The sequence below is a fragment of the Danio rerio genome, chromosome 9 (assembly GCF_049306965.1).
Source record: "Danio rerio strain Tuebingen ecotype United States chromosome 9, GRCz12tu, whole genome shotgun sequence".
Classification (NCBI taxonomy): domain Eukaryota; kingdom Metazoa; phylum Chordata; class Actinopteri; order Cypriniformes; family Danionidae; genus Danio; species Danio rerio.
The window spans coordinates 8538427-8552091 of NC_133184.1; positions in this window are offsets into that span (position 1 = coordinate 8538427).

Consider the following 13665-nt stretch of genomic DNA (forward strand, 5'->3'; position numbering starts at 1 on the left):
GGTTCTTTAGTGAACAACAGGGTGGTTAATTCAACCAGTAAGTACTGACTAAATGGGGAGCAATGCGTTTGTAATCCGATACAGTGTGTCTAGTGTTAGTTTTGCTTATTAATTTGCACAATAAATGTTTGACACGCTATTAGATGTGCTTAAGTCCTGTGGGTTATGCATTATAGCACAGTATTGGGGATGTGTATGCATAAACTCAAATAGCAAATTTCATTCTTCAGCCTAAAACCACGATTTCGCTATCATATTACTATTGGCAGGCTATTATTCTGTACATTTTATTATAAGGACATCGACCCAGATCACGTCAGTAATAGCATCATCTCTTCTCTGACGCATCATTTAATGCATATGCATTGCGCGTGACCCTAGTCTTCCTGTAAGGCTCTGTACATTATTGCTTGATCTTGTTATATTGCCGCATTCAGTTCAAGACAAATCATTTAACCACGAGCATATAAAAAAACTAAAAGTTTGCGGAGCATCCTCGTTATGTAACGCAACCGGTGCTCTAGCCTATATTTACGGAGTCTGGATGCGTCTTGTGTAACACGACTGCCTCTAGTGTTCTAGAATATATGCGCGCGCGTGAGTGTGTGTGTGTGTGTTTGCCTTCCACTAGAAGATTCTTTCCGGTCACTGCCTTTTCCTCACACTCATCCTTCACAGTGTAATAAGCAGTGCAAACCTACACACGCAACAAAACAAAACGCTCCCAACAAAATGAATGGAGCTGTAAACTCTGCACGTGTACGACAGTTACATTTTACCATCGCGTAGTATGAAGTACATGAGCGTACATCACCCCATATCACATTTACAGTCTAAAAAAATAAATAAATAAAAAATGAATTTAAACCCAGAATAGAAGAATATGAGGAAAACTGTGTCAGTTCATGTGCAAAACGCAGAGGATCAGTTTTGCTCTAGTTCTCGGTGGGTATCAGTGATGACGCTGCGATGCGGGTCTGCTGAGGATTGAGTACGTCAGTGACTGGATATGTACGCAGATAGAGATGCTTGCACTCCTCTCTGATGAACTGAAGTTACTGTCTAGTTGTGCGTTACCCAATAAGAGCACACTTTCGGGATAAGATGCCTCTTCTGATTGAGGGAGAAAATACAGCAGCTGACGCATGCAGAACGAGATCTGTTTTTCAATTCACCCAGAAATTTCTGTTGTGCAGTAACCTATATATGTTATAAATTCTGTTCAATGTATGTTATATAGCTACATTTTCTGTTATAGAAAAGTATTATAGGTAATACTTTGAAAATTAATTTATCTGTGTAAAACATCACTTGGGAAATATTTGAAAAAGGAGGAAAAAATACAAGAGGGCTGATGGTTTTTACAACACTGTAAAACCAAATAAGTTAACTCAAACCATTTGAGGAAACAGATTGCAACAAACCATTTAAGTTCAAAAAACAATTGAGGACTTTAAAACCCAAATAAGTTAAGGCAACTCAAACAGTTTAAGGAAACCGATTGCTACAAACAATTTGAGTTAAAAACTAATCCATATGAGTACTGTGAATTTACTCAATTTAAGTTGAAGTAATGAGGTAATTAACTAACTCATTACCTTCAAAACTGAGTTCAAAACTTCAAATGATAAGATTGAATTTTCAATAAATTTTGAGCTAACTCATTTCATTTGATAAAGTTAATTGTTGGGTTTTACACAGACCCATAGCCAGGGGGGTTCAGGTGGTTCGGAAGACCCACTCCTCACTGACAACAGTCCAGAATTTGTCCTATTTTAACTGCTATGCCATCATAAATAGTAGAAATCCCATTTAAAAAAGCTTTAAGACCAAGTGGAATCCAGATGTGACTTCAGTTAATCAGTTTTGGCTAATGCAAACAATTCTTTTTCATGAGCCCAACATCCAGCTGTGCAAGAAAACATCCGACATAAGTGAAGTCATATTTCGCTACTGTATTGTTTTGAATAGAGAAAACACTTGACAAAGCACTTTTATTCGATAAAGCTTGGATTTTATTCTTGGAAGAAAACATGACCAATAAAAACGTGTTTTACAAGAGAGGCTAGTAAAATTGTGAAGCTTTAAATTATTATTATTATTATTAGAAGTAGTAGTAGTAGTAGTAGTAGTATTGTTCATTTTCTTTTTGGCTTACTCTTTTTATTAATCTGTTATCTGTGGTAACCATAGCGGAATGAACAGCCAATTTATCCAGCATATGCTTTACGCAGGGCATATCCTTCCAGCTGCAACCCATCACTGGGAAACATCTATACACACTCATTTACTTGCATACTATAGGGACAATTTAGCTTACCCAATTCACCTATTGTCTTTGGACTGTGGGGGAAACCGGAGCACAATGAGGAAGACTATGCGATCACGGGTACAACATGCATATTATTATTTTTAATACTATTAGTATATTATTATTTTTATTTTTATTATTATTCAACTGGCCAAATTCTGACTGCAGAAAGTTGAGTGTGCTTACAGTAAAAAAAAAAATTACAATCGGCTACAGTTTTTTTCATTTAAAACAATTTTTCTAATGATATCTGATGTAATAAATTCATTTATTTATTTTCTTGTCGGCTTAGTCCCTTTATTAATCCGGGGTCGCCACAGCGGAATGAACCGCCAACTTATCCAGCACATTTTTACGCAGCGGATGCCCTTCCAGCCGCAACCCATCTCTGGGATGATGTAATAAATGTGTATTTTAAATATAAAAATCTGTCATATATCTTTATTCTAAAAATTTAGGAAATATTTTGGTACATCAAAAAGCGTAGTTATGAAGACCATCCGACAAGCTAATTCAGCTGAAAATATTGTCTAAAAGGCCACCCAAGTTTAGTATTTAAATCTCATATTTATAAATAAAATAAGGCAAATAACTGCAAAAAAGGTCCACTTTTGTAGAAAAAAATAACAATTTCCTTTTACCAAGCTGGTTACAGGCCTGATATACATACATATATATACATACAGACATACATGAATGAATAAATAAAGAGGAGCATTTATTTGCGCCTCACATTGATTATGTAAAAAATCACATTGGATATTTGGAAGCTATTTTGAAGTTTAAAAAAATGTGTTAATGGGATTTACCACCAATTTATTTATTTAACATACTTAAAACATAAATTAATATTTTACTTAAAACACATAGCTATTAAGGGCAAATCAGAGAAAAATTATAATAACTTTAAAGCAGCCTCAAAAATGATTCTGAGCTCTACACTACCTGACAAAAGTCTTGTCACCTATTCAAGTTTTAGGAACAACAAATATTAACTTGACTTCTAGTTGATCACTTAGTATCAGAGGTGGCTGATATGAAAGACAAAGTCCTCAAGATTACATTTATTTTATTAAAATAAAATATGATCATGCCTTAATATTTAATTATTTAATTTGGACAGTAAGGTCTGACTTTGCTTAGACAAAAGTCGTGTCACTGAACAAAAGTGTTCTTGTGTTCTCCTCTTCCTTCATCTTACCCCAGGCATGCTCAATAATGTTTATGTCTAGTGACTTGGCTGGCCAATCCAGGAGCACCTTGACCTAATTTGCTTTCAGGAACTTTGATGTGGAGGCTGAAGTATGAGGAGTGCTATCATGCCGAATAATTTGCGCTCTCCTGTGGTGATGTAACGGGCAGCACAAATGTTCTGATACCTTAGGCTGTTGATGTTGCCATCCACTCTTCAGATCTCTTGCACGCCCCCATACTGAACGTAACCCCAAACCATGATTTTTCCTTCACAAAACTTGACTGATTTCTGTGAGAATCTTGGGTCTATGTGGGTTCCAATAGGTCTTCTGCAGTATTTGTGATGATTGAATGCAGTTCAACAGATGATAAATCTGAAAAATCTTCCTAGAAAATCAAATTAATATTTTTCTGCTCTTACAACTAGAATTGACAACAAGTCTTTTATTAGTAAGTGTATATTATTTACTGTTCCTAACTTGTATGATCACATTTAAAAGTAGTATTGTCTGCAGGTAATTAAAAAGTGGGCAGTAGGTTGTCTCTTCCAATTCAACCCATGACTGTCATCTTATAAATGGTGTCCTTATTGGCTCCCTTAGGGACAGAAGACCTTTCCTTCCTCACATGTTCAGAGTAAACAGAATTTCTGCTGCCTCAGCTCCCTGGATCACCTCCTTGTTCATTGGCAAGGTCAATTATAAAGAGCTGTGAATGGGTCAATCAGGGCAACAATCCACTGATTTCACCGGGTTGGCTGTGGAAATGAAATCAAAACGCCTTACTTAACCTCTGTCTTTACCTGTGAGAAACTCAGATCAACAGAATCAGTGGCCCAGTAACTATAATATAGTAATATAGTAACTATAGTAACTAATAATGTCACCTTTAATAATGAGCAAATGATAAGCTTGAGCGAAGCAGGTATGTGAAGTGAGACATGATGGAATTAATTAAGTATACAATTATAATTACAACCCCCACTAGCTTTTGTGCGACACATGGTGTTGTGTTTATAACACTGCACATAAACAATGCTACGCTGTGAAAAAATATATGAATACACTTTTTTTTGTGTGTTTTGTAATTCTTTTTTTCATATTAATATACTTCATTAACATTTCATACTTCATTTTATATCAATTTATTTATGCTTTAGAATTGGAAAATGGATTGGATCTTTCCTCCATCAAATTTTGATGTGGAAGTGTTTGAAAAGGTGACTTTTATTGACATTTTTTAATAGTTTGAAGCAAAAGACTGATTTCATGCGGCCGCCATTTTAAACAGCGAAATCGAGGCTGTGGTGGGAAGAAACCCGGATGTATCGCCTGACTCACACAGGACTGTTGTGTACCTGGTTGTATATCTTATCAGCGAAGAGAAAGTTACACAAATTTATCATTTCACCACCTTCCGAGTAACTTAAAGGTCTTTTCTGAACTCAAAGTGAAAATAAAAAGGGATTTCAGACCTCATTTTCAGTTAAGGGAAATGGCACTAGTTAGCTGATGTTTTCTTTCCCAAACGCAGATTTTAGATGCCATTCATCAAACTCCAGTTAATAAACTGATTCATTCACTATATAAGACTTGACACGATACAAAATTTCAGTAAAAAACAAACAAACATTAATTTCCCGTTAACATTTAATGCACTGTTGATGGCATTCTTAAACAGTGCTGATTTGCCATTGAGTTCACCTGCTCAACAGAAATGACTGTGATTGGCTGTGAAGGTCATCAGTTCACTTCACCGATGTTTCCTGAGTGCAAACACAGACGAGCGATACGCTGATCTTCACAGCTTTAAAATGCTCAAGTGTCCGTCTAATTGTGTTTGCAATCTGTGAAGAGTTGTGAACTGATGACCTTCACAGTCAATCACAGTCATTTCTGTTGAGCACTGGTGAATACTATGGCAAATCATTAGTGCAGTGGTCACCAATCTCGGTCCTGGAGGGCCGGTGTCCCTGCAGGTTTTAGCTCCAACTTGCTTCAACACACCTGCCTGGATGTTTCAAGTATAACTAGTAAGACCTTGATTAGCTTGTTCAGGTGTCTTCGATTAGGGTTGGAGCTAAGATCTGTAGGACACCGGCCCTCCAGGAACAAGTTTGGTGACGCCTGCATTAGTGTTTATGAACGCACTCAGCGCCGCTCAAATGTTACCGGGCAATGATCGTTTTTAAAACTTCAGTACTGGGACAACACCATTACAGACAACACGAGGGTGTGCTACAGATGACTGCATTGTTTAATCGCTCACCAGGTTACATAGGCTGAAGCAGGGAAGCGTCCCCATGGTGTTTACCTGCTGCCATGAACTGAAACCTAGGAGGACACTTAAGTGTATTACTCTTAAAGAAATTGTCATGTTGTTTGATACCTAATATGCTTTTAATTGTTTAAATTAAATTGAACTGAATGATATTAAAGTGGTGTTTACACCATACCTGCATTTTGAAACCGCCGCAGCAGGTGGAGGTTTTTAGCCCACAGCATGTTGTTGCAATGTTTTCAGTGCTATAGACTTCCAGGTTTCTTCCCACCACAGCCTCGCTTTTGTGTTTTAAAATGGTGGCGCGTAAAATAAGCATATATTTTTTGGATTGATGTTGTAAATTCATGTAAAAATGCCGGGTTCACACAATTCCTTCATGTTGTTCCAACCCAAATTTTTACAAATTTAAGTAGATTGAACTTAAAACAAATAAGTTGTCCCCGAAAAAAACAACAACAACAAAAAAAAGTAACATTAAGTTTCAACACATTTTAAATAAGTAGTTTGAACAAGACACAAAAGTCATTATTTGAGTACAGTACAATAACCTGGTAATAAAAAGGCCAGTTACTTTTCTGTTTTTTTTTTTTTATGACTATAAACTACCTGAAAAAAATATGATCATCGATCCCAGTTGTAAGAGTAACAAATAAAAACTTCTAGTTGATCATTTGGAAAAGTGGCATAGGTCGTTTTTTTTTTCAGATTCTCAGATAAATCAGTCAAGTTTGGTGTAGGAAAAATCATGGTTTGGGGTACATTCAGTGCTAGAGATCTGCAGAGTGGATGGCAACATCAGAAGCCTGATGTATCAAGACATTTGTGCTGCCCATTACATTTCAAACCACTAGAGAGGGCAAATTCTTCAGCAGGATAGCACTCCTTCGCGTACTTCAGCCTCCACATGTAAATTCCTGAAAGCCAAGAAGGTCAAGATGCTCTAGGATTGGCCAGCCCAGTCACCTGACATGAACATTATTGAACATGTCTGGGTAAGATGAAGGAGGAGGCACTGAAGATGAATCCAAAGGATCTTGATGAACACAGGGTGACCTCCAAAAACGCTTTCTTTGCCCTTCCAGACGACTTTATCATGGGAGCTCATGGGAGTCATACACAATATATATATATATATATATATATATATATATATATATATATATATATATATATATATATATATATATATATATATATTTTTTTTTTTTTTTCTTCCCACTGCACCATCACTTTATATTCTTTACTGTACATTATTTCTGTTAAATGACAAGACATTTGTCTAAGCAAAGTCAAACCTTAAAAATCAAGGCATGGTCATATTTTATTTTGATACAATATATTGTTTCAAACAACTAAAATGTGAATAAAAGTCATTAAATGGCAAAGTTGAAAATCAAACATCAAATTTCTGCAATGCAATTCATATGAAAACACATGATTAATAAAATAGAGAAACTGTTATTTATTTATTTATTTATTTTACAGTGTATCAGCAGCTCGGCACAGTTAAAGGAATGGGTCACCCAAAAATTTTAATTACCCCATAATTTACTCACCCTCAAGTCATCCTCTGTGTATATAACTTTCTTTTTTCAGACGAACACAGTCTTGGTGAAGATCTAATAGTTATACTGGCTTTCCTATGTTATTGACCTTATTTTTCAATTCAGAAATGCATTCAGTTTTGCGATTGTTTTAGATCTTCCAGTTCAGTTGCCTATGGAGGAATTTACTAGGAATAAAAAACAACAGAAAATGGTCAAATTACTTACTCTACAAAAATGTGTTTGCATGAAAATACAGTCAAAGCGGAATAATATAATAAGAAAATATTAGTTAGCAACATCAAGCAGAATTAGCTATTTTTAATGTCTAAAAATGAATGGAAGCGAATGAGACGGGAAGTCTCAAGCAAAAAAGATTCCAATGGTTGCGCCTACTCAAACATGAAGAAAAAGGTCAATATAATGCGGAGTGGCCCTTTTTGAGCTTCCAAAAGTGCATAAATCTGTGCATTCGCGACAATTCTTGACTGACCTCTGATGTATGATGTGCATTCGTAGTAAACATTTGTAGTATGCATAGTAGTCATGGTAGGTTCCCATAATAGACACCTCTTACAGGAACTACTTACCACACACGTCATTGCACCCAATGTAGACACAAGTATGCAGCATTGATAGAGTGCTATATAAACTTATACAGTAAACAAACTTTTTTTTTGTTTTTGTTTTTGTTTGTTTGTTTGTGTGGGAAACACACTGCATTGTAAGTGCACTTTAAAAAAAGATGTCTTAATGAACAACAAACTTTTTTTGTGTTATTTTTTAAACATCTTGTGCATTTTTTTATTGATTGTGTGCAAAAAATAAAATAAAATAAAAAAATAAATATATGTATATATATATATATATATATATATATATATATATATATATATATATATATATATATATATATATATATATATATATATATATACACACACACAACACAGGGTGCGTCCAAAATCATCTACTACTTAGTAGGTAGTGCATTTAAATTTTAATTTACTAACACAACCGTTACAAAACGTATGAAAAGAACGAAAATACGTTTTATATAATATGAATAAGCGGTATGAATGGATCTCGGATGCACTACATCATCCTACAAACGTCAGTTGCATCGCTTCGCTCCCATTCATGAATTCTCTTGTGGTGCATCATGGGATAGCATAGCATAATTTCACAGGAAGTAGTAGGACATCCACTTCTCGCATACTGGTTTTCAAATTCTGTAAATTCGGATATACTACTCAGCTTGTATACTGTATGGTATGGGAGTATGTGTTTTTGGACACAGCCAGTGTGCTTAACACAATTAAATTAACTATCACTCAATCAGATTGCTGCTTACTTCACTCTGAAATACTGATGTTCTACCCAGATTTTCTTTAAAATCCGATACTGAGTAACATCCAGGCTGGTATGGACAATACAGATCCGAAACTAATACTTTGTGCAAATGCACCTTATAAAATGTAAAAAAAAAAAAAAAAGTGGAACTTGGAAGTATATTAGGGTAACAGCCTCATTTACAATATAGCCGAGCTAAGAAAACAACAGAAAAACTAAATAGACGATGCAGTCATATAAAAAAAAAATCTTTCAAACTAAAAAGAAACTATAAGTGTAAAAACAGTAAACAAATCATAAAATTTAAAACTATTTCTTGACTGTTTGTGAAGCTGAAATATTGATTATTCATTATTGAAATATTGATTTCAGTATAGATCCATACATCACTACTCTGAAACTTAAGCAATGAAGTTAACACCTCTTTTCATCAGGAGCACTTGGTGAAGGTTTTCGAGTTAAATTTTAATATTATGAACTCTAAATTTAATATTATGAACTCAGCTCAGTTCGCGTTTCTGTGTGGAGTTTGCATGCTTACCCTGCATTTGCGTAGGTTTGCTCCGGGTGCTTCGGTTTCCCCCACAGTCCAAAGACATGCGATACAGGTGAATTGGGTAGGCTAAATTGTCTGTAGTGTATGAGTGTGTGTGAATGTGTGTGGATGTTTCCCAGATATTGGTTGCGGCTGGAAGGGCATCAGCTGCGTAAAAATGTGCTGGATAAGTTGGCGGTTCATTCCGCTGTGGCGACCCCTGATTAATAAAGGGACTAAGCCGACAAGAAAATGAATGAATGAATGAATTTACTGATTTTTGTGTTGGGACAACATGAAGGAATTGTGTGAAACCCAGCATTTTTTTCAGTGTAATGTACCTCTGAGAATTGACACGATACATTTACATCATATTCTTTGTTGCTGGTTTCTTTAGTATTTAGCAGAAATAACATAATTTTGAAGGTCAATTGTCATGTAATTTCCACATTTTGATTTCAGCCAATCAGTTCGAATGAACTTAAACAATTCAATTCAATTCAATTCAGCTTTATTTGTATAGCGCTTTTACAATGTAGATTGTGTCAAAGCAGCTTCACATAAATGGTCATAGTAACTGGAACAGTGTGGTTCAGGTTTTAGTGTTTAAGTTCAGTTCAGTTCAGTTTAGCTCAGTTCAGTGTGATTGTCATTTGTAGTCAGTTCAGATTATCATTCAGTTCAGATTAACAGTTCAGATTATCATTTGTAATATTAGTAACATATTGATATTATTCTTTCACACTTTGGTTAGGTTTTTTTCAAATGTACAGTAGTGATGTGTGGATTGATACTAAAATATCGATATCTCTAATACCAGATTTGTATGTTCTAGAATCGATTATCTAATCCAAATATCGAAATTTCAGTAATTTGGAGCAAATATGTAGTCTATTGGAAATAGAAATGCAGTGGAAAGTAACCACAATTACCCTAGTTTATCTAAATAATGCCAACTTAGTCAAACTACTTATTTTTCTGCCTGCCAAGTCATGTGCGTAATATGGGACTGTACTACTGCAGAGCACGCTAGCTAGACACTCATTCTGCTGGCACATTTTGTTCAGTCACGCTGTCATTGGAAATGTAAGACCTCAAGCAAAGTTATGCGAAGAGCTACTACACTACTATAAACTCAAACAATGCAGTTTGTGACACATGTAACAAAACAGTGAGGCACTATGGTAATATCAAACACCTACATATAATGACAAGAGAGAATTTGACTATGGCATGACTAGGTGGTCAGAAAAGGAGGAGAGGCAGACAGACGTCGTTTGCCTTGTCCTTAGGTGCAGCAGGCAGGCACTATCCAGGTACAGATGGTGAAAATGTAGCAATGTGGCTGTATTTTGGGGGCTTGGGTTTTTGTGACAGTAATAAAACAAAAGAAAAAGGTTAAAAACGTTCAAGGGGACCGGATTAACATGTCACTAAACAAAAATGTGTTAATGTTTATTGTTTTATGTTAACATGTTCAGGCAGGTGTTTTATACATGCTCAGATGCTGTCAATAAATATGGAAGTTGGCTTTTTTTGAATGATAATTCCTCATCAATGAGCAATAGACAAGAATAACCCATAATATGTCACGTGTTCAGTATAAAGAGAGTTTTAAGTACACTTCTTGTTACTTGAATTTCTCAAACAGTAATTTCTGAGCAAAGTATATATATTTAATACCGCCGATACTCGCCTTTATTTTACTTGGTATCGGATAGGAAACCATTATAATGTACATCAATTATTAGCTAAAGTTAGTGGCTTTAAAATATTTATGGTAAAACATTTTACTGTAAAGTAATTTTATTATTACCAATTACGGTTAAGCAATAATACAAATAGCTGAATTGTTATTTCTAGCTTTATTTTTGTATGATAAAGTGATAAAGTCTTTTTTTTTTCAAAGAAACCAAAGGATTAGTCAGTTAAATTCTAAACTTAATAGTTTTACTGCATGTTATTCCTTGTTGAATAATAATAAAAAATATGTTTATTTCAGTTACTAACGTCCAATATTCCTTTTTCAGTGTTTGCAGTAAGTTGAGAAGATCCCCTGATGGGCTCGGTGTTAAAAAAAATACGAAGCCTATCTTGGCAAGCTGGTCATTGTGAACAATAGCAGCACTTGTCACATTCATTTGTCTGTTATTAAGTGGGAAACGTGCCCACACTGTGCTGCAACAACGAGGCAGGACAAATGCAAAAGACAAAGAAGGAAACATGCAAAATGGAAAACAGACAGTATAATGGGATCAACTTAAGCCTAGATGGTTGTTTTTACAGTAAATGACAGCAACTAGAGAGAAGTACAGAGGATAAACACTTCTCCTGACAATACAATGAGTAGCAGAGTGATCCGCCGGAGCATGTGTTTACGAGTATGTGTGTGTGTGTTTAATTATGAAGTCTTGCAAAATGCAAATCAGGGCTTCATAAAATTGCAATAAGGTGCATGATTCTTTTGAATTATGCATGTTCACAAACATGCAAAGCTGGTCACACACAAACACACACACACACACACATTCAGCATAAGGCCCTTCTCAGGTCCATCTGCTCTTGCTGGTCCATGCAGGTTATGTATTAAAGCATGCATATGTATCAGCTTGAAATGCACACAATGAACCATTAATTTACTAGTCAATTAAATGCCTATCAAACTCTTATTTACGAGGGTGTAAAGTTGATCGTTCTGGACTGCTGCCATCACACTTTGTTTTCTATTTTAAATTAAACTACAGGTGTGATGCGAAGCACTTAATTTATCTGTGATGGCATTGAGGTCTGGGATTCTTCAAGTATTTTCTGCACTGGAATCCCTTTTTTATAGCGTTTTTGATGGATACATTTAATTGCTTTGCTGTTTATGGTTAAACATAGGTGTTTAGGTGTGGGTCAAATACAAAATGTAGCCTATAAATGTAAGTTAAGTGTCTGCTGTAAAAGAACACTTTATTATATAGATTTATTTTACAACGCATCTAAAGCTAAATAGTAGAGCTTTACCCCTTTTGGATCTATTCGATCTCTGGGTATGGCGTTAGAACTTTTGGCTTAGCTTAGCATTAAGGGTGTCACGATCCTCCAAATCCTCGATTCGATTACATTTTCGATTCTAAAGGCACGATTCGATTCAATTTTCGATTATGAATAATTAATTAATGACCAATTAATTATTTGCAGCCTACCGTTTAAACTACCAGACCTGCATGGTCTTTGTTTAACCGATAAACAAATCATACAGTAAATGAATAAAGGCAAGATACACACATGATTACCACCTGTCAATCACTTTTTCTGCGGGACTCGTGAATAGGCAGTGATCTGTGTCGTTATAATGGCGTCGGTAAAAAAGACGCACAACCAACAGGAACCAGCCAACAGTATCTGAGGTGTTCGCTAAAATGACAAAGTACAAGTGAGTGAAAGATTGAAGCAGTCCTCTGACTGCCTGGACCTGCTGTCTCAAGCTCATATGGCTGTGTGTGCGTCTGTGTGGTCACGTGATGTTTCAGAGGTAGAGAGGAAGGAGGGCTGCTCAGAAATGCTACACGCCACTGTGGATGTCAAATCGTTGTCGTTCTAAAATGGCATTTAAAAACAAACACAGTGTAAAGAGGGCCTGAGTGTGTACTTTACGCGAGCGGATTTGCAATGGGGGCGGGCGGAGGATCGCGATGCCGGTGTTGTCTATCGGACGAACCGTACGTAATACGTACATAGCAGAGCTTGCAAAACTGTGTTTTTTGTCGACAACACGAACGTTGTCAACATAACTCACTGGAAATCCAAAATGCTTACACACTGGCGACTTCATTGAAAGAGGAGAGGGTTTAAGTTCTGTCGACGGGTCTCCTGCTTCTGCAGTTTAACAAGCACTTTTTTTAACAAGCCTGTTTTTTCCCACTTGGCAAGCAAAGCTGACGTGACATGGGGGCGTGGCAGCATCGACGATTCTATTTTTTGATTCGATAATCGAAATTGAGCATAAATTTCGATCGATTTCGATTAAAAATCGAAATCGTGACACCCCTACTTAGCATAAATCATTGAATCATATTTAGATCACACAGATTGCATACAAATGACAAATGAATGTAAGCCTGAAGTGGCCCACCTGTACAATGGCAAAGAGGGGCTAAAGATTCAAATTTATAAATGGGCCATTTAAGGGAAAGATTTGGCACTTATTGCAAAAATGTAATATGAATGTGAGCCCAATGTGGCCCATGATTAAAATGATACATTTGGCCCAAACGATGAAGGACAAATGTGGGCCACAGTTGGCAAAATATTGGCATAGTCATTTAAGTGTAATCTGGGTCTAAACCTAAAGTGGCTCACATGTGCTGGTGCAAATGTGGCCCAGTTATCTTTAGGCCAGGTTTATACTTCTGACCGGCGTAACCCACGGCGCATGCAACGCGCGTAACTGTGCATTT